Consider the following 22,832-nt stretch of genomic DNA (forward strand, 5'->3'; position numbering starts at 1 on the left):
AAGAAGTATTCTAAAGGGAGGATGAGGCAACCGTGGCTGATAAGGGAAGTCAAACACAGCATTAAATCAATAGAGAGGACACATAATATAGCAAAAATTAGTGGGAAGTTCAAGGATTAGGAAGCTTTTAAAAACAGAAAAGAAGGTAACTAAAAAAAAGTCATAAAGAGAAAAGATATGAAAAATGCAGTTAAGCTCACCAACAATATAAAAGAAGGTCCAAAAGGTTTTTCTCAGATATACACTTTAAAGAGTAAAAAAGAGAAGAGAATGGATATTGGACCACTGGAAATTGACATAGGGAAGTAGTAATGGGGAATAAAGAAATGGTGGATGAACTTAATAAGTATTTTGCATCAGTCTTCACCTTGGAAGACACTAGTAGAATGTCAGAAATGCGAGTGTTGGGGCAAAAGTGAACATTGTTGCTATTACTAGGAAAAGGTCCTTGTGAAGCTAAAAAGTCTAAAGTCACCTGGAGCTGATAGACGACGCATCACAGTTCTGAAGGAGGTAGGTGAAGAGATTGTGGAGGCATTAGTAATGATCTTTCAAGAATCATGGGATTCTGGAGTGATTCTGGCACACTGGGAAATTGCAAATGTCACTCCACTCTTTAAGAATGGAGGCAGGCTGAAGAAAAGAAATTATAGGCCAGTTAGTCTGACTTCAGTGGTTGGAAAAATGTTGGAGTCAATTACTCAGGATGAAGTAATGGGGTACTTGGCACATGATCCAAGTGTAGGCCGATAGGAGTAAAATAACTCAGCACAGACTAGACAGACCGAAGGGCCTGTACCTGTGCTGTAATTTTCAATGACTCTTGGATAAAATAGGCCAACTCTTCCCTAACAACTGGGAGTTCTTTGCGGAAATAACTGGAAAGAATAGAGAAAAGAGAGTCAGTGGATGATGTTTATTTGGATTTTCAGAAAGCCTTTGACAAGGCGTTACATGTGAGACAGCTTATCAAGGTAAAAGCACATGCTATTACAGGAAAGGTATTAGCATGGATAAAAGATTGGCTGACTGATAGGTGACAAAGAGTGGAGATAAAGGGTCTCTTCTCTTTGGCTGCCATTGACTAGAGGTGTGCTGCTAGGGGTTAGTATTGGACCACTTCTTTTCACATTATTTGGCAATGATTTGGGTGAAGGAATTTAAGTCAAGTTGTCATGTTTATTGTCATTTAACTACATACATGTATATAATGTATATAATGTATATAATCATACAAAATTTATAAAAGTGAGACAATGTTTCTTCGAACCAGGGTATAAAACACATAACACTCGATAACTTATGAAGGTAAGGATAAAACCTACAGTTGAATCACAGATAAATAATAAACTAATTTGTATTAATACTAAAAATTGTAAGGTATGGAACAGATTAACCAAGGATACTTTGAATATCATGCGGCCAGAAGTTCAGAAGCCTAATGGCCTGGGGGAAGAAATTATTTCTTATACTGACCGTTGTTTTTATGCATTGTAGTCTCTTACCTGTTGGTAGAAAGTTAAAGAGGATGTTGGATGGATGGGTGGGATCCTGAATAATACTAAGGGGCCTTCGTATGCGGTGCTCCTATAACGGTTGTCGATGAATAGTAAGGAGACCCCTATGATCCACTCAGCTGTTCTCACAGTCCTTTGTAGGGACTTCAGGTCCAATGCTTGACTGCTCCCATCCCAGATGGAGATAACAACTTGTCAAGATGCTCTCCATGGTGCTCCTGTAAATGGGGGTAGAAGCCTTGCTTGCTCCAGTCTTAAGAAGTGGAGTCTCTGCTGTGCTTTCTTGGTCAGGGAGGATACTAAGAAACCAGGTGACTTGATGGGCAAATGGCTTATTTCTGCTCCAATATCCTATGGTCTTATGATCTAATGATTGTTAGAATAGAAAAATGTGAACTACTGGAGATAAACATTTGAAAGAATGGGGGCTTACAAAAATGTGGAGATATCATCCAAAATCATAAATCCAAACACAGTTCAGCATCAAACGTGCTCATTAATTCAGCTGTTTCATATCATCAAATTCTTTCTAACAAGTTACATCAGGGCCCTTGTCTGAATTTAAATACTCAAAAATAAAAAAACACTGAATAAATCAATTGAAGATCAATTCCAAACACAAGAAAAGCCACAGCCTGCCAGTTCATAGCCTCCTCTAAAGCTGTGGTGAGACCACATTCAGGTTGGAGGAGCAACACATTATATTCCATCTGGATAGCTTCAACCTAATGGGACATTGATAGGATGCAGAACAGGGCTGAGAAGTGGCAGATGGACTTTAACCCAGATAAGTGTGAAGTAGTTCAGTTTGGTAGATCCAGCTTGAAGACAGAATAAAATATAAATGGTAAGACTCTTGGAAGTGTGGAGGATCCGAGAGATCTTGTCAATAGGACATTTACAGCTGCTGCGCAGGTTGACAGTGTTGTTAAGAAGGCATATGGTGTGTTGGCATTCATCAACCATGGGAGTGAGTTCAAAAGCCGTTAGGTAATGTTACAGCTATATAAGACCTTGGTCAGACCCCACTTGGATTACGGTGTTCAGTTCTGGTCACCTCACTACAGGAAGGATATGGATACTATAGAGAGTTCAGAGGAGATTTACAAGGATGTTGCCTGGATTGGAGAGCGTACCTTATAAGAATAGGTTGAGTGTACTTGGCCTTTTCTCCCTGGAGTGACGGAGGATGAGAGGTGACCTGACAGAGATGTATAAGATGATGAGGAGCATTGATCATGTGGATAGACAGAGACTATTTTCCCAGGGCTGAAATGGCTGACATGAGGGGGCATAATTTTAAGGTGCTTGGAAATAGGTACCAAGAGGATGTCAGGGGTAAGTTTTTCACACAGAGAGTGGTGGGTGCGTGGAATGCACTGCTGGTGGCAGCGGTGAAAGTGGATACAATAGGATCTTTTAAGATCCTCTTAGGTAGGTACTTGGAGTTTAGAACAATAGAGGGCTATGTGGTAGGGAAATTCTAGGCAGTCTCTAGAGTAGGTTACATGGTTGGCACAACATTGTGGGCTGAAGGGCCTGTAATGTGCTGTAAATTTCTATGTTCTAATGGCATAAATATTGATTTCTCGAACCACCAGTAATTGCCCCCCACTTGTTCATCATTCCCCATTTCTTTCCCTCTCTCGCCTTTTCTCCTTAGCTGCCCCCATTACCTCCCTCTGGTGTTTCTTCCCCTTCCCTTTCTATGGTCTTTTATCCTCTCCTATCAGATTCCTACTCCTCCAGCCCTTTATCTCTTTCACCTGTCAACTTCCCAGCTTTTTACTTCACCACTCCCCTTGGTTTTATCTAACACCTGTCACCTTGAACTACTTCCTCCCCTCCCTCCACCTTCTTAGTCTGACTTCTCTTTCTTTCCAGTCCTGATAAGGGGTCTCTGCCCAAAACGTTGACTGTTTGCTCCTTTTCATAGATGCTGCCTGGCCTGCTGAGTTCCTACAGCTTTTTGTGTGTGATGCTTTGGAATGTGTCTAAATTCATATTTGACTTTTGAAATCTGATTTAAAGATTTCCTAAGGTCAATGATTTTAAGAACCACAGTTTTATAAAACTAAGTCCAACCGAACATTTTTTCCTGAAATGATTTCTATCATCAAAAATTATTCAGTTTCAAACATGCTGCATGCTAAACTATCATAGGTACGCACTTGAAGTCAATGGGCTTTTACAAAAACATGGAGAGCCAATTTTGTGTTGATGATACTCAATGATACTTACACATTTTTGTAAGAATGTGGAAGAATGGGTTCTTTTTTCTCACCTTTCTTCGCTTTAGTAAGGTCTTTTTCTTTCTTTTTTATGTCACCATATTTTTCAATCTTTAAAACATTGTTTTTTTTTCCCTTTGAGACATTGAAAGTGCTACCTACTTCAATGTATGCTTATTATTTTGGATAAGAATAATAATGAAAAGATTTGAAAAGAAGGAAAGAATTATTATTTGAATGGCTGATCAGGTTTGACAAACTTCTTGCAAACTTTGACCTTAATAAATCTTTAAATTAGATTAGCTTTTTAATTTTGAGTATTTTAGTTCAGACAAGGACCCTGATGTAATTAAATCACTTGTTAGTAAGAATTTGATTCTTTGAAATATGAAATTTGATAACGCTTGATGCTGAATCATTTTTGAATTTATGAGATTGGATGATCAGGGAGATGTTATAAGTCCAACACCACCAGGCCTACACATCACCTCTGAAGCTTCTTTCCTGTAGCGATCCAGCTTCGCAACAAAATTCAGTCAGGTGTTGTAAAATGCCGCAGGCCTGTTTCCCTTGTTTGACTGTGAGATGGGCGACGAGGCAGCAGCATGGCCGAGGTTGTAGCAAGGACCAGGCCTCAAGCTGCAGGCTTGCTTGCTGCTGCAGTCCAGGTGCGGAGACACCGGGCGGCACTGTAGAGTGGTGTCCATGCCCAGTTGGAGGCTGGCCTCTCCCATTGGTGCTGCCCTCCGGTGTTCAACTGGTGGAACCGCAGGCTGGATTGCTGGGGGTAATTTGCATGTCACTTAGAATCTTGGACTACACATGTGTTTTTTGCGTAACAGTGTGTGTTTTTTTCTTTCTCTTGCTATTTTGAATATATGTTATGCACGTTGGCCCCAGAGGAACGCTGTCTCATTCAACTGTATCCATGTAAGGTTTGAATGATAGTTAAATTTGATTTGATTTAAGGTGTAATACCCTAACTGTTCCTGCACAGCATCTGTTCAATGGTCTTTCCTGCTCTCCTTGTTCTGTTGATAATTATGGAGTCTGTTCATTTGTTGACATTTATTTAAGTTTGATTATTGACATTTGTGCATGTGACCATTCTGCTAATTGTTGATTGCTCATGACTGGTTGAGCTATTGTCTTGTAAATTGTTGGTTGCTGTTGTGTTGTCTATTATGCTATTGTCCTGTGTTTTATGTTTGGCACCGAACTACAATCAATTCTGGTATGTTTCACATACTACTGGCAATAATTCGGATTCTGAAATCTCCACATTTTTGTAAAAACTGGATTTCTTCAAATGTTTATGTCTGGTGGTTCAGTATTTGCTGTTCTAACAATTATATTTCAATGAGACTGAAAACTAAGTTCCTCACAATTATTTGATTTTTAAATAAATTTGATGTCAAAATTCTGAGTGCTTTCATTTCTTGGAACCATTGCATGTTGCCTGGCTAATGCATGTTTAACTGATCAGGATAAGTGGTACCTAATAAATAAGCATGGTTTGTTTGTGTCAGTTTACCATAAGTGGAGGCTTTTAATTTAGTAGGGTGATAATATTGACACCCTGGTACAATTATATATTTTTCCTTTAGCTTTAACCAGCATACTAAGTTACAGCAACAACAGAAATGGTTATTAAATATCTGAGAAATGAAAAACAATATTCCTATTTTGACTTACTTGAATAAAATTTGTATATATTTATAGTGATTAACAATTACAAGTGTCCATTTCAATGTTTGGCACACAAAACTATCAATACTTTTACTGATGAAGGGTCTTGGGACTGACACATCAACTATTTATTCCCACAGATGCTGCCTGACTTGAATTCCTGCAGCATTTTGTGTGTTGTTTGAAGTATCCATCATATATAGAATCTCTTTCTGTTGTGTATTTAATATTCAAGCAGTATTTGAACAATCTTGTATATATTGGTTGATTAAGCATTCTTGTTCACTTCAATAATTCATTACATGTATAAATGCATGAATTGATCAATAATACTCAATTGACGTAACCATTAAGGTGAACCATTGAAATAGTACAAAGTTTGAATTCTGACAGGAAGCAGCGAGTAGGAATAAGTGGATCTTCTCATTGAGGTACTAGGTGATAGCACTACCTCTGTAGAAAAATTTGCCTAGAATAGTCATGGTCAAGATCTCCCATGTTATACAACACGACACATGATGATGATGGTGACTAGATGATAACTGGTGGGTTCCACCGGAGGTGATACTTGAGGCCCAATGATTTACAATATTGGGTTGGCACAGTAGCATCACGATTAGCATACTCTACTGCAGTGCCAGCAAACTGGATTCAATTTTCATTTCTGTCTGTAAGGAGTTTGTATGTTCTCCCTGTGGCTGCATGGCTTTCCCTTGGGTACTCTAGTTTCCTCCCGTATTCCAAAGACGTACAGGTTAGTAATTGGTCACATGAGTGTAATTGGATGCAGTGGCCTCATAGGCCAGAAGGGCTGTTACCATGCTGTATCTCCGAATAAAGGAAAAAAGATATTTTAATTATTTCACGAAGGGCATTGACTATAATATTAATATGTTTGCTAGGTCAAAAAGTGACTTGTGAGGAATACAAAGTCAACTGATAGAAGTTGGGTGGGTGGGTAAGTAATGGTCAGAAGCAGTGTAACATGGACACTGATAATCCACTGGTGACAGATTGAAAAATGTCGATGTGTAACCGGATCCAGACTTTAAAAATTTTTAAATTAAGCATCTGCTGACCAAGATGGAGCAGAGAAATTCATTGTGTTTGCCAAGAGCAGCGCTGATGAGAATCTAACACACTGAATGGCTCTATCAGTACACATAGAAACATAGAAAACATACAGCACGATCCGCCTTCACCACTGTTACCAGCAACCCATTCCATGCACTCACCACTCTCTGAGTAAAAAAACTTACTCCTGACATCTCCTCTGTACCTACTTCTAAGCACCTTAAAACTGTACCATCTCGTGCTAGCCAGTTCAGCCCTGGGAAAAAGTCTCTGATTATCCACGGGATCAATGCCTCTCATCGTCTTATACACCTCTATCAGGTCACCTCTCATCCTCCATCGCTCCAAGGAGAAAAGGCCGAGTTCACTCAACCTATTCTCATAAGGCATGCTCCCCAATCCAGGCAACGTCCTTGTAAATCTCCTCTGCACCCTTTCTATGGTTTCCACATCATTCCTGTAGTGAGGCGACCAAAACTGAGCACAGTACTCCAAGTGGGATCTGACCAGAGTCCTATATAGCTGCATATGTGTGATGAACAAATGAAAGGCAAAGACTGCTTACCAGTTACACAAGGCGGCTATGCCAAACAGCCAATGACTCTCCACCTGTGCAGCAAAGGTAGTGATAGCTTATTTTTCTGGTGATTCAATGTACAGTGTTTATTGTTTCATAAATAAAATTATTAAAATATTATATAAAACTACCTTCAGGGTATACATGTAAGCTGTATATGTAACATAAATGGATTTCAGGTTTAGACTTGGGTAATATTGATGCAGATATTGCAAAATCCCCCCAAAAATTGAAATACTGGCTGCAAACATTTTGGATAAGAGGGTCTTCAACATGTACTGAAATAATTGGAATTCCTCCTTTGACAATTTATGTATCCAAATCAACTAGTTTCGGTATTGAAGACATCCAAATGTTGAAAGATCACAATAATTTAGATTTGGCTGATACATTAAGCACTTTCTCTACATCCCTTGATATTTGAGCAATTAAAAAATTTCTTTCTCAGATTTAAAGTTAATTATTTGCCAAATATTAATTGCTAATTTCAGATGAGAATTCAAAGTTTCTAACTACCTTTGTCTATAAAGTTCTTAACTTTCCAACTACTAACTGACTTACTGCCTGTTATGCTCTGGTGATTAGGACAGCAATGGTGTCCTCCATCTCTGTCTGTCTTTGGCCAAAGGTTTACCGCCTCATCGAGCACCTCCGCTCCATCTGCCAAAACTGTCCATCCTTGGCCATCTTCTCTGATGTGCTCCAGGTATAGTTCAGGGTCCTCATTTCTACCTCTACGGTACAGCAACGAGTTGTCTTTGGTCTTATGAGTTTCCTCTGCCCTTCAGGGGTCTAGTGAAATGATGTCTTGATGATGGAGTTGGCCTCTCTTCTCATCACGTGTCCAGTCCATCTCCAACATTTCCTCATGTAAGGGATGGCTCATTTTAGATTTTCCACTTGGTCATGGGCTCTCCAACCATCAAAATGGTGATTCAGATACTAAGAAAAGTATAACATTAACCATTTTGATAATCCCTGTTCGTGGATCTTCAAGTCACATTGAACTTCTGTTGCTTCTTGCTATTTAAAAAGCAGTCTACTTTTTTTCTAAAATAGCTGACCTCAAGTCTTGCATTGCAATTAAATAAATATGGCTTTGCCTATCTCCTCAATCCATTCCTAATTTTTTCTAATTTAATGCCTCCCTCTGGACAGTGTACAATGTTGCCAAACTTCATGCTGTCAGTGAACTTGGTCACATGGTTTTCAATCCTAATCAGTTATAGTTGCAGTTTGGGCCTTAACGCAGATCCTTGAGGGACACCATTTGCACCGTTCTGTTGTGTTGCGATCCCATTCAACGTCACACTCTCAGTCTTCTGCTCTCCACTCTGATGCTTGTTACACCACTGGCTTTAGGGTAGCAGTGAAGACCCTCAATCTTTGGCAGTGTTCAGGGGTTCCTTCAGCATGTCAGGTTCATTTCACTCCTGTCAGTCATGCAGTTTCAGGATAGAGACTCAGGAGGTCCATCCCACTTAGATGTCCTTCATGTAGAAGGATCCTTCATTGCTGTTTCCATATCAATTTGGTTTTACTAGTCAGGGTTGTTAGCCCAGAGTTGAACTCCAAGCCTGGAGGACAGGTGGGCCGCTCTTAGACTGGCCTCTACTCTTTGATGTGTTTGACATGGGTGACCTATCAAGAGTCAAAGCAAAGAGTCTCCTGACTCCAGCCAGCATGGCTCTCTGGGTCATTGAGGCATGAAAGCTTCCAAACCCTATGACAAGGTTGTGGTCCTCTTGGAGATTAGTCTTCTGGAGCTCAGCTAATATTTCAATAAGGGTGGAAAAAAATGATCAGCACCCCAAATTGTTAAGTTATCAAAAAGACTCATTGTTTGAGATAATTCTCAGAATCATTTTTTTTATTTATGATAATATATTATATTATGCATCAACCTAATCAGAAGGTATTTGTCCAAAGCTAGATTAAGAGGAAGATGAGTGTGTGCATGCCTATTTAAAATGGAGACAGAGAGAACATAATTGTGTTAAAGGAGGTTTCTTCAACCCAATTTGAACTTGCTGAACACTAAAATTATTGTGTTGTGTAGGATGAATGCAGCAGTAGAGTTTAAGAGTTCACGAGATAAGAAGCATGTTCATAGGTTGATAAATTCTTTTCGTTAGATTTGATGAAAACTTGTCTTTAAAGCTATTCTCGTTTTATTTGGACATGGAGGTAATAACCTTGTGAGAAAGTAGTTCTTAAAATCAAAATTCTTTCAAGTATTCCTTTTTAAAATATCAGTTGGTTGAGGGTGGGGCAAGTATGTTATCAGAGATTAAGTGAAAGAAGCATGTTAATCTGTACAGAAAATTGCTGTGCTGGTATGCCTTGTCTCAGTTCTAAATTTGTTGTAAAATCTAGATTAATCTGGAAAACTAATAAACGTTAAAAAGGCTGACACATCTTCAAAAACCACAACCACTAAAAATCCATCTGTATTAAACCCTATGATGCATGAAAACAGCAATTATGCTAAAAGTACCGTGGGATGAAGTCTTCTAATTTAATTGCATACCCAGCATACTTTCATAGGGAGCAAAACATTGCTAAAACTGAGGAAGGAATATTATTATACAAAGCACAAAGTTGAGTTTCTGGGAGATGAGAGGGATCTTCTCAGAGGTCAGCGAGTTCCTTGATTTCCCAAAATGTTAGAATTATAATTAAGGTAACCATTACATTCTCCTTTATATAAGTAGGAAAAATGTATGTCTACATAAGCACAGCAATATTCTCTTCATATTTTAGTAAATATATTTTGTTTTGCTTACCTAATATTTGCATTAGGATCTATTATACTAAAAACCAATGAATCTCATTTAAAAAAATTTTTTGCTGTTGAGTCATTTTGGTTTGGTGTAGCTGTGATATATTGTTTATACACCCTCACATAACGCAGTAAGGTTGTCATGAAAATACACATTATGTTTCATGATGGTCTTTCTTTCTGTAATTTTGTAAGATGATGACTATAAATCTATTGAAGTTGAACCCATTTATAGTGAAAAGCCTTGTCATAAGGAAAATATTATTCTAATTAATAGTTCATGGAAAGCAAATACCATGAACATTTAGGTAATGAATACACATTTTAAATCTTTTAATGCTTTCATCTGCAAAAGTTTTAATTATTTTTATGTCCTGTTATTTAAGGGAAGTTGTAAAATGTTTAATGTTGGGAAACATTCTCACTGTGATCTTGAATTTTTAAGCCTTTATCGTAAATTGCAGTTAAATTAATCTTTGCTTTCAAATCCCTCTATGATTTGATGCCTGTCCATCATGTCCAGCTCTACATTCTCGTGGATACAGTATTTCCAATTCTAAACTCCTGACCATCTTCTATTTACATTACAAGTAAGGTCAAAAGGAAGTCGATGAAAAGAGAGACCATCCTCTGCAGAAGTTGCACTGCAAGTCATGCACTATTTCCTTATTGCCCTGCATATACTTCGGAACTCCTTACACAATAGGGTGTCATGGTAGATTACTGGCTAGTACAACGCTTAACTGGTTAGTACCAGTGACCCAGGTTGAATTCCTGTTGCCGTGTGTAAGGAGTTGGTATGTTCTCCTGATGATGACGTGGATTTCCTCCGGGTGCTCTGGTTTCCACCCACAGTCCAAAGATGAACTGGTCAGTTGGTCATTATAAATTGTCCCATGATCAGGCTCCAATTAAATTGGGAGTTGCTGAGTGATGTTGTTTGAAGTGCCTACTCTGCACTGTATCTGAATAAACAAATTACCATTGTAGGAATGCAATCCAACTATATTGGTTCAGGCAGTTCACTGCAATCTTAAAAACACTTGGAGATGGCAAGTAAATGCTGAAATCACCACTCTGTGTCTGAAATATCCTTCATCATTCAGCTGCCCAGATTTTCCCCACTTCTTAAAATTTGCCATCCTACCATGGATAATATTGTCTTGCATAGCTGAGCTTTTATATTGTGCTTATTTGATGGTTTTGTTAAATTCCTTGAGTTTTTTTAATATTAAGAGAGTAATATGAACATAGCTTGTTATTGTTTGAAACATTTCAAAAGTAGTAGCTTGATTGTATAACTTCCTTATACTCTAATTCTTTTCTTATTATTCCGTTATTAGTTTCTGTTTCATGTTATTACCTTCTTCGCTTTTTTGTTTAAATTGTTTTTTTTTGCTGAAAACAAATAAATAGATTTCTTCTTGGATCTGTTTATTTTGTAGACTAAGTGACAGTGTATCCTGCCACATGGATTTTGAATAAGTGAATGCTGTAGTTTCATATTCTATGTGTTTCCCGATGCTTTTTGCCATTTGTGCAGTTTGACCTTTTATCGAGCCCTGGGTGTTAGATGCTTTCTTGAATGGGGTTCCATGGCGCTTCTTTGTTTCATGGCTGCCTGGAAGGGGGCAACAAATCTCAGAGTTGTATTCTCTGACAATAAATGTTCTTTGAAACTCTTGACTCTTTATATTTTTGTTTTGATGTCCAAGAATGGCCAATTTATGACGAGCAGTGTGGCAACCATTGTCATGAACCTTGCAGTGGGAAATGCCTCTTCCATCCATTTCATCTTTCATCATTCTGCTGTAAAAGTGCAAATCATGTAAGCCCAGTTTTATTACATGTTTCAAGTTCTTGATGACCAAATGAGTTCATCCAAATTGATTTTTATTCAAGCATATACTGGTGCTGAAGGCATATTGTGTAATTAAATTAAAAGATGTCATTTTCACTTGCATGGCATGTTACAGTACAGTACTGATCTAGTATGTGTTTAGAGCCTAACTTGTGAACAAAATTGTTTCAAAAGTTTTTTCAAACTTCAGTCGGGAACTAAGGATAAACCTTTGCAAAAGGAGGAACTCAACAGGTCAGGCAGCATCTATGGAAATGAATGACAAGTCAATGTTTTGGGCTGAGACCCTTCTTTAGGACAGGAAAGGAAAGGGGAAGATTCCAGAATAAGAAGGTGAAGTGCTGGAGGGGAAGGAGCCTAGCTGGAAGATGATAGGTGGAGCCAGGTGTGTGGGAAAGGCTGAGAGCTGAAGAAGAAGGAACCAGATACGAGGGGAGTGTGGACCATAGGAGAAAGGGAAGGAGGAGGGGCTCCAGGGGAAGGTGATACGCAGATGAAAAGAGGTAAGAGGCCAGAGTGGGAAATAGAAGAGGGAAGGGAGAGGGAATTTTTTTTATGGAATGGAAAAATCGATATTCGTGCCATCAAGTTCGAGGATACCCAGGCAAAAGATAAGGTGTTGCTCTTCCACCTGAGGGTGCCCTCATTTTGACACAAGAGGGGGCTATGGACTGACGTGTTGCAATGGGAATTGGAATTAAAACGTTTGGCCACTGGGAAGTTCCAGTATTGGCGGAAGGAGCAGAGGTGCTCGATGAAGTGGTAAACCTATGACCTTTCTCAAAAATCAAAAGTACACTGGTGTCAACAGACTGAGTGTAGTCAAAGTCAGCAACTAGAGAAAGACCATATTTAAAAAGTCCAGCTGTAAATTTTTTTAGCAGCTCATAGCAGGGTTCTACAGTGCCGGCAATAATAAAAGCAGTGAATGCTGTGAGCATGCATTGCTATTTTGAAATCCCATGTTGGTTTTCATTATCTTTTAGAATGAATATACCCCATACTGCTTTGTTTGCATTGATTTTGATGTTTGCAAATTGCACTGATATTGATGCTCAACGTGAAGAAGATAGGAGCCTGAGATTAAGTCATGGCATTGACTCATTGTGCTTCAGAAGAGACATCAGTTGATTTCTTTTAAATTGATTAATGTTTTGCTTAAAAAAGAAGAAGATGTAGTTTCAGATAAAGGTGTTGAGTATTTGTCCATTGTGAATGGTTTGATACAATTCCATTGACTGAATTGTCAATTCCATGGAATTTATACAATTCCATTGACAATGTCATTGACTGAAGCAAAAACAAAGGAGCTGGTTGTGGATTACAGGATGAACGGAGACATGCTAACCCCTATTGACATCAATGGATCTGGGGTTGAGAGGGTGAACAACTTTAAGTTCTTTGTTATCCACATCATCGAGGACTTCGCATGGTCTGTAAACACCAGCTGTGTGGTGAAAAAGGCAAAGCAGCACCTCCTTCACTCCAGACGGTTGTAGAAGTTAGGTATGGGCCTCCAAATCCCAAGAACTTTCTACAGGGGCACAATTGAGAACATCCTGAATGGCTGCATCACTGCCTGGTATGCGAACTGTATGCCTCTGAATCACAGGACTCTGCAGAGAGTGGTGCAGACAGCCCAGCGCATCTGTAGTTGTGAACTTCCCTTGATTCAGGACATGTACAAAGACAGGTGTGGAAAAAGGACCCAAAGGCTCATTGGGGACCTGAAACACCCCAACCACAAACTGTTCCAGCTGCTACCATCTGGGAAACGGTACCGCAGCGTAATAGCCAGAACCAATAGGCTTTTTCCACCAGGCCAGCAGACTGATTAATGCATGCTGATTGAGTGTACTTCTATGCTACATTGACTGTTCCACTTATTATAACTTATTACAAATTACTATGATTGCACATTGCACATTTGGATGGAGAGATAACATTAAGATTTTTACTCCTCATGTATGTGAAGGATGTAAGAAATAGTCGATTCAATTCAACTTAATCAGAATTTGCAGATATAATGAACATCTGCAATGAAAAAATAGGTGTCTGCTTAGAAACAATACTCCTGCTGAATGGTTTTGGCCCAAAATGTCGAATGCACTTTTTCCCATAGATGCTGCCTGGCTGGCTGAGTTCCTCCAGCATTTTGTGTGTGATATCTGCTTAGTATCATTTTGTTTTTTTTTAAATTTATTTACTGAGATACAGGGCAGAATAGCCCGTTCCAGCCCCTCAAGCTGCACTGCCCAGCCACCCCCGGTTTAATTCTAGCCCAGTCACAAGACAATCTACAATGACCAATTAACCTACCAATCAGTACGTCTTTGGACCGTGGGAGGAAACCAGAGCATCCGGAGGAAATTTATGCAGTTACGGGGAGAAAGTATAAACACTTTACAGGCCGTGGCGGGAATTGAACCACGGCCACTGGAACTGTAAAGCATTGTGCTAACCATTACCTTACCGTACCGTTATAAGATACAGAAGTAGAATATTTCAAACCAATCTGTATGTTTTCTTTTATGGAAAATGTAATTAAGATTAAGTGTTCTAATTTATAAAGAGTTAAAACGATTTCTCTGTCCTCTTTGCACCTTGGTGTAGGCATTACTCTGACAATGCTATTTGAGATTACTCATATGTGCACAATCCTTGTTCAGGAATTTCTGCAGGGCCAAATTTCTTGCCTTTTATGCTATAGTAACTTGCAAGACAAATCATCAGAGAAACTATGGAGCAAGGGTTCCCAAACTTTTTAATGTCAAGGACCGCTACCATTAACCAAGTGGTCCATAGACACCAGGTTTGGAACGACTGCAATGGAGGAAAGTATTTGGGGTGTTTGAGTTAGGCAGCATATTTTCCTTCAACTGAACCTCTTGAATATAAATTAGAATTGGATTGATAAAAATCTGTCTCTACCCAGACTGCAGTAGCTTAAAGTAGTTTGAAAGTATCCTTCTCAGTTGCCAAATCTATTTTCACTTGATTTTGTTTTGAGGTTGATGGCACAGGTTGGCAAACCAATTTGTTGTTTGAGTACTTTAAGCTGCTTACCACCTTGTGCTGATCCAGATTCATGCACGTTGTGTGTAATACTATGTAGGGAATAACAAAACTTTTGAACAATGCAATTGTAATGTCCAGTTCAGAGTATGGGCCTACTCCAGAAGCTCCAACTTTGATTACAGGCTTGAGTGGAAAGCATGCAGCCTTAAATGAATGTTAGTATTCAGTTTTTGAAAAGCCAGGAATACTCATTAGTTCTTAATTTTTTACAACAGTATATTTTAAATAACAACTTGAAATTCCCTGGTCTTATTATTTCAGATTAGGGTCAAACTGAAAAAGTAACAATATGTTCAATTACAGCTGTCATCTAGTTGTTATTATTTTGGAGGACCTGTCCTGAGTCCAGCACATAAGTGCAATTACAAAGAAAGCACGACAGCACCTTAGGAGCTTTCCAAGATTCGATAGGACATCTGAAATGTTGACAAACTTCTACAGATGTGTAGTAGAGAGTGTATTGACTGGTTGCATCACGGTCTGGTATGGAAACACAAATGCCCTTAAATGGCAAATCCTACAAAAAGTAGAGGGCGTAGCCCAGTCCATCACGGATAAAGCTCTCCACGGCATTAAGCACATGTTGTCCAAGGAAAGCAACATCCGTCATCAGGGACTGCCACCACCCAGGCCATGCTGTCTTCTCCCTGCTGCTATCAGGAAGAAGATACAGAAGCCTCAGGATTCACACCATCAGGTTCAGGGACAGTTATTACCCCTCAACCATCAGGCTCTCGAACCAAAGGGAAAAACTTCACTCAGTTTCACTCACCCCAGCACTGAATTGTTCCAACAACCTATGGACTCATTTTCAAGGACTCGTCATCTCATGATCTCGATATTTTTTACTTATTTGTTTGTTTATTTATTTATTATTTCTTTGTGTACTGCCAGAGTTTGTTGTCTTTTGCACACTGGTTGAATGCCCAGGTTGGTGCAGTCTTCCATTTATTCTATTATGGATGAATATGGTGACATAAATGAACTTCTATAATAAATTTACTTTGAACTTTGAGCATGGTGGATGATGGGAGTTTTGGCTATAGATTAATAATTGTCATTGGTTACCATCTAAGTGGGGGCAGTATAATTTGAAACATTCTTCTGTGCATGGACACCAATTGATGTTTAAATAAACGTGCTGCCCACCCTTATTTATTGGTGCAAGCAAATACGGAATATCCTGCAGCATTCCCAGAGCAAAATCTAAGGCTGTATCTTTGCAAGTTTCCCTTCATGTTCAACTCAGACTGAAGTGTTAAATTTGTTGAAATTGAAATTTGTACCAATAAAGATTTCAAAGGTGTGTTATCAATAATTTTGAATCTTACTTAATTGCCACTTATAGTTAACTGTTAAGTTGAAGAATTGCTGCCCTGATTTTGTCAAAATTACTTTTGTTGTTGCATATAAACAACAATTTCATTTATTATTTCTTCTCATTTTAGGGATTTTGCCAACAAAGGTTTTGTTCCCATTCCACCTCAAGATTGTAATCTCAAGTTCTGCACTTCACTGGTAACATTTTCCACTCATGTTTTAATATCTTGGTCTTGATTAATTACATATATCTTTGTAGATTAATAGGTCTCAGTTCCTGCCCAAATAAGGTCAAGTGCTGCTTCAGTAATTTAATCGGCTTGGGTAATATCTACCCATGAAGTTTGGAAAAAACTGTCCTGGAAATGTGCCTAGGAGCCTTTTTCCATGATGACTTCAGACAGCCACAGCTGTATTTCTTGTACATTTGGTATAAGTTTCAACAAATACCATTACATGTAAAACAAAGCAAGTGCAGATTTAGCTTGGGCCCATAAATAGCCGTGTTACAACAGAACTGGGTTACTTCTAAGATTGTTATTAGTTTTTCTTTTGCTACTGCTTTGATCTTAAAATCCAAATTTATCCTAAGCCATCTAAAGGTCAGATTCTGATTTAACTCATTCAAGAAGTGTACTGATTTATTTTCTGTTTTAATATAATTTGGTGTATGCTAATTGTTCTGCGGTTTTTACATTTAATGGGCATGAAGCAGCAGGCAAAATTAGTTAATTCACTTTAACCACTAGTATCACAGGTAGATAGGGTCACAGCAAAAGCTTTTGGCATATTGGTTTTTATAAATCAGGAGACGGGATGTTATGTTGAAGTTATATAAGACATTGATGAGGGCTAATTTGGAGTATAGTGTGCAGTTTTGGTCACCTTCCTATAGGAAAGATGTAAATATAGCTGAAAGAGAAGAGGGGAAATTTACAAGTTTGTTGCCAGGTCTGAAGGACCTGCATTATGTGGAACGATTGAATAGGGTCAGATGTTATTCCTTGGAATGTAGAAGATTGAGGGGAGATTTGATAGAGGTATACAAAATTATGACAGGTATAGATAGAGTAAATGCAAGCAGTCTTTTTCCACTGAGGTTGGCTGGAGGTTAAGGGTGAAAAATGAAAAGTTTAAGGGGAACGTGCCAGAAAACCTCTTCACTTAGAGGGACATGAGAGTGTGGAATGAGCTGCCAGTGCAAGTAGTGCATGCAAGCTCGATTTTAGCATTTAAAAGAAGTTTGGATAAGTACATGGATGGCAGGGGTATAGGGGGCTATGGTTCTGGTGCAGGTCGCTGGGAGTAGGTGGTTGACATGGCTCAGCTTGGACGAGATGGGTCGAAGGGCTTGTGTCTGTGCTGTACTTTACTCTGACTCTGTGACTAAAAGCATGTTAGTCAGCTAAACTTTATCCTGAAGTAACATTACAGTTACGCGAGAAAATGCTTATTGACCTGGAAGCTAACACAGTAGTTTATATATATATATATATATATATATATATATATAAAATTCACGTTTTAATGCAGTGCTAGGTTTGAATATTATAAAAATAGGAATACTGTGAAAGATTGAGACAATATATAGTTTACACATCTTTTAACTATGAAATAAGTTGACAGGGCCCTTTGATCCTTCAGAGTTCCTGTACAAATTGATAGGGAGGTTAAGAAGGAATTTGGTGTGTTGGCCTTTATTAGACTGCATTCAAGGGCTACAAGGTAATATTGCAGCTGTATAAAACTCTATTGTACCACATTTGGACTATTGTGTTCAGTTATGGTCCTCTCATTGTAGGCAGAATGTGGAAGCTTCAAAGATGATGTAGAGGAGAATTACCAGGATGTTTCCCAAGTTACAGAGCATGTCTTATGAAGATAGGTTGAGCGAGCTAGGCTCTTCTGTTTGGAATGAAGGAGCAGGAGAAGTGACTTGATGTAGGTGTGCAATATGATGAGAGGCATAGATCAAGTGGATGGTGAGAGACTTTTCCCCCAGGGTGGTGAGAACTAATACAAAGGAACATGATATTCAGGTGATTAGAGGAAAGTCAGAGGTAGTTTTTCACGCAAAGAGTAATGGGTGTTTGGAACAGCCCATGGTGGTAGAGACAAATATATTCGGGACATTTAAGATAGATACAATGTCAAAAGAAAAATGGGGGCACTATGTGGGAGGGCAGGGTTAGATTGATCTTCGAGTACAAGGTGAGCACAACATTGTGGGATGAAGTGCCTGTACAGTGCTGTACTCTTCTATGATATCCTTGAACCAACTTCCACACTTGTGACAAAAATTATTTGAAAATTTGTTCTGTGTATTTTGAAAGGAGACACTACACATATGTTAGACTACAAGAATACTTTTCCTGTCCGTTTTTAAAGGAGACACTTCATGTGTTAAACCACAAGAAAGCACAATTAAAACTAGCTCAGATGCAATACTGAAAAAAAACAACTGTCTACAGTAGTAGCAGTATAGAAATCAAAGTAATACTTATCGTCCACTAAATAAGTCAATCTCTGCAATGTCAGAGGGGAGCCACAGATCTAACGTCTTCACCCAGCCTTTTTTTCTCTTTCTCTCTCTCACCCTGACACACACACACACACACACACACACACTTTTCCTCTCTCTATCTCTCTCTAGCTCTCTAATTCTTTCTCTATCACTCTCTTTTTCTCTCCTCTCTCTCTCTCTCTCTCTCTCTCTCTCGCTCTCTCTAACTGATTTGACATACTTGGCTCTATCTTCTCAACACTAGCACAGGCTGCTACCTAGTCTAATATAGAACTCTCAACCTCTCTCTCAGCCCAGATGAATCCATTTTACACCCATTTTACAACATGTTCCGCTATTATGGCTGGACTTGCACTTCCTCGACTTGGTCAAAACATTGCGGTTTCTCTAGTACTTTCTCAAAACAGTCCCACTCTAAGCTAATGGCATTTTGTCTTACAAACTTCCATTTTATTTTAGCACATATTAAGGAAGAATCACATTTAACCCTTTCCTTACACTCCACCCCTTGATTCCTCATTGGTACATATACAAAAATTATACTAAATACAAGTTATCTGGAATTATTATAATATAATTATTTGAGCAGTGGAATTATAATTCAAATTCCATATAAGCAATAAGCTAAAACAAACTGCACTATAACCACAACAAATATTATAATTAGTTCATGTCCACTATTTATTCCTCAATCCCAAGCTTTATCTTGAATAATGCAAACCCAATCATAATTAATCACGGTTTGATTTGTGTGTTGTATCAGATGATGCCTTCTATAGTGGATCTTTGTGTGTTATTTCCTCCCATTCAGACGGTGACCTTTACTCAGGGGAAGGTCCATAATGTTGTCAAGATTAATTCCAGGGAGAACATGGAGTATCTGTTGTTATCAGTCTTACAAAGAGTTAAATCATTCTCATTTGGTCAATTTCTCTCTGCTTAAATACACCAGATGGTCTTTCCCTTGTATTGATGCCATCTCCATTTGTTACAATCCTACCCCCTTGCAAGCAGAAGAATTGGGAATGTGCATCCATACTTTTCCTCCAACTGTGGGAGTCCTTTCTTTGGTGCCTGTTTCTTCCTTCGGTCCTGGGGTACCCTTGATCATTGGTGATCCTTGGGTTAATGGTCTGTTGTTCAGATTGTACAAGGCTTAGGATAGTACAGTTTGCTACCCGTGTAGGGTGTGGGTTGGTGTTAATAACCAAATCAACTGTTTTAAAAGTCCATTCTCTCTTTCGATCAGCCCTGATGCCTGGGGTAAATATATGATACACTTACCGAGTGTCCTTTTTTAGCCCAGCCTTTCACAGCTTGTCCCGAGAAATGTGACCCATTATGTGATTGTATCTCTTGAGTGTCCCCATAATAAATGATTAACTCTGCAATCCCTTCAGTGTCTGACCCTGGTTGGTTTTTGTACTATGAGTTGCTGTTTACAGACCTGAATAGGTGTCAGCTATGGTAAATAAATGCAGTGGACTTGGTTGATTGGGCAGAAACTTATTTGGGATAACTCTCAAAGAACAGAAACTAATCAAGAAAGTAGCTGAGATTCACTTACTTAATTGGGACAGGAGACTGTTGCCCAACAGTTTTGAACTAGCATCAGTCATGTGCACTTGTGTGGCCATTTAGACATTAAACCGTGTGTAGATCGAACACTTTAAATAGTGTCAGTTGTGTGTGCTTGTGTTTAAAAACAGTGAATTTTGTCACTGATTGTTGGCGAGAAATAACAGTAACTCTTTTGACCTGGACTTCCTTGACTTCCTCAAAACTTTGCTGTGGACTAGTTCTCCTGTATTTTCTCAGAACAATCCCACTCCAAGCTAATACCATTTTGTCTTACAGACTTCCACTTTATTTTTACATTTACCTGGGAGAAATCACACTTAACTCTTTCCTGATAATCTTTCAATATTTTCTTTGCAATCCTTAATATAGTATATAACCATTTCTTCCTTATTGCTGTGATAAGTCAAAGGATACATTGGATAGAGCAGAATTTAGTTCTGGATTACAGAATTGGCCATTAATCTATGGCTTCTTTAACCATTCTACACATTGAAAGGAAACAATCTACTTGTTGGTGCTCCTTTAGGTGGACCATTTAAACTAGGTGCTGGGCAGCTGTCCCTATTGCTCATTACCTCCTGTTCTTATTGGGCATTAGAGCAAAATATTGCTTTTACCATGTTGGTAGGATTGAGAATTTGGATTGGATATGTTCAAGAGAGTCATCACATGATCACCTGCTCCATGCTACCTTACCCACATACTATAATTGAATCTATGCTTGGACCTTGGTTGTATTCTTACTGTGTCCTATCTTTTTAAGGAGTTCAGAAATTGAACAGGTTCTTCATTAATTGACTAGGAGATGGTCACCCCTTTGCCCAGGGAACCAGAGCCTTTCACTGTTCTGTCGTTTGGAAAATTTAAATGCCAGCCCAGGTAGACTGAAAAGACAGGGTTTTGGGATCCGGGATGAGTGCCAATTTTGCTTGTTCTCTGCAGTGGTCACTCCTCTCTTTCCATGGCGCTGAGGCTGTGAAGACTGCCTGTCTACTGTGCTTCATGCCTGCTAATATGATAAACTGACAAACAAGGCTTTGGCTGACTTGGGCTGCTCTGGTGTTCCGATCTGAGGTCTCAGTTTTTGGTTCAGGTTGTTGTTGTTTGCATGAATTCTGTTTTTTTTCCCCCCTTTATCTTGTGTTGGTCTTTATTTTTTTTATCTATTTTCTTTAATTGGGTTCTTTTGCGTTTCTTGCTTTGTAGCTACCTGTAAGCAAACAAATCCCAAGGTTATACAAGTTATGCATTGTTTGAGAATAAATGCACTTTAAACTTTGATACTGCATTTCGTTATAAATCTTCTTTTACACACCTTTACTAATTGAAGAACAAGTGCGGAAAAATTGTTCAAAGTAAATTCAAAATACATTTGTGGATGCTATGATTCTTTTTCTCTTGGACACTTCAAACTAATCATAATGCTTGGCAATCCTACTTAGAAATTATCCTAGTATTTAAGAACACAAATATGTACAAATTATGCTCCTCCTGTGAATGAAAAACTTGTTGATAGTTTTCTCAACAAAACAACATATTCCTAAATGGTTATAGGTTTGTGATTTCTAACCATCTGTGAACAAAGATTACTAGTAGTATATCTTTACAACACTTAAAGCTTTATGACCTCTGCATTTATTGACTTCTTGCTTTTACATACCCAACATTCAAAGGATTCAAAATGCATATACCTGGATTATCAAAGTGAGTGTGCTGTAGACAACCCTGGGATTTGTCTGTCCCAAGAAAACCACGAAGCAAAGAAAACCATGGAACCCATTCGAAGAAAAACATCAACCCCACCCCACCCTCACACGCAAAAATCAAACGGTGCAAAATGCAATAAGAAAGAATGGATGAAAACACAAAATCAAAAGATTCAATTCAGCTTAGTGCCCATTATCTTCAGGCCACTCTGATTTCTGATTTACGTATAATAATTCAGTTTGAACTGAAACTGAATGAATCACATTAATGGAGCACAGATACCTGTACATCCCTCTTCAATCGCACAATGCACTGACTTGGAAATAGATAGACATGCTTTCAGCACTGAATGAGAATCCTGGTCACCCTGTATCACAGGAGAGCTTTCATCATGCTGACCACAATGGTTCACGAGATGGCTCATCACTAACTTCACAAAGGCATCTCTGTCAGTAATTGCATCCTTGGCTGATAAGTTAATGTGTATGCATCAGTCGTATTAACATTAACAAAATATAGTTCTCAGGAGTAGACTTGATATAATCAAAAATTGCAAACCTGAGATCAAGGCATTTTTTTATAGAGTAATAGTTGTTCAAGGCACTTTAAAGGTTGTGGAGGCAAGTGAGTAAGGCAAATAATTTTCATATAGTTATATATTTTATGATCTGATTTATAACTTCAGAGATGCTTAATGCACTGCATTCCTAGAGCAGGGCAGGCACAGAGAGAAGCATAATGAATTAATTTGGTTGTTTCTTTATTGGTTGAAAGCTGTTAAATCATTTATATTTCTTAGAATAGAAAACTCTAATAAACAATACAATGAAGGCCTCTGTTTTAAACAAAGATTCTTGAACTGATCAGACTTTTTTAGTGCTTCAGAACGAT

At 38.6% G+C, this 22,832-nt stretch overlaps 1 protein-coding gene across 18 annotated transcripts in view; it reads left to right on the forward strand.

Moving 5' to 3' along the window:
- Positions 1-22,832, forward strand: part of atp2b2 (ATPase plasma membrane Ca2+ transporting 2) — an 873,878-nt gene that overhangs the window by 179,023 nt on the left and 672,023 nt on the right. For 12 of the 18 annotated variants that reach the window (XM_059944034.1, XM_059944032.1, XM_059944029.1 and 9 more), the window contains one exon: positions 16,258-16,327. The exons of 4 other annotated variants lie outside the window; for them this stretch is intronic. The gene's annotated coding sequence lies outside the window, so the exon portion shown is untranslated. Of the gene's footprint in view, positions 1-11,585; positions 11,699-16,257; positions 16,328-22,832 lie in introns of all 18 variants that reach the window. 2 more of the 18 variants (XM_059944033.1, XM_059944030.1) reach the window with 1 other exon arrangement.

Source organism: Hypanus sabinus, chromosome 19 (genome assembly GCF_030144855.1).
Source record: "Hypanus sabinus isolate sHypSab1 chromosome 19, sHypSab1.hap1, whole genome shotgun sequence".
NCBI classification, from domain to species: Eukaryota; Metazoa; Chordata; class Chondrichthyes; order Myliobatiformes; family Dasyatidae; genus Hypanus; species Hypanus sabinus.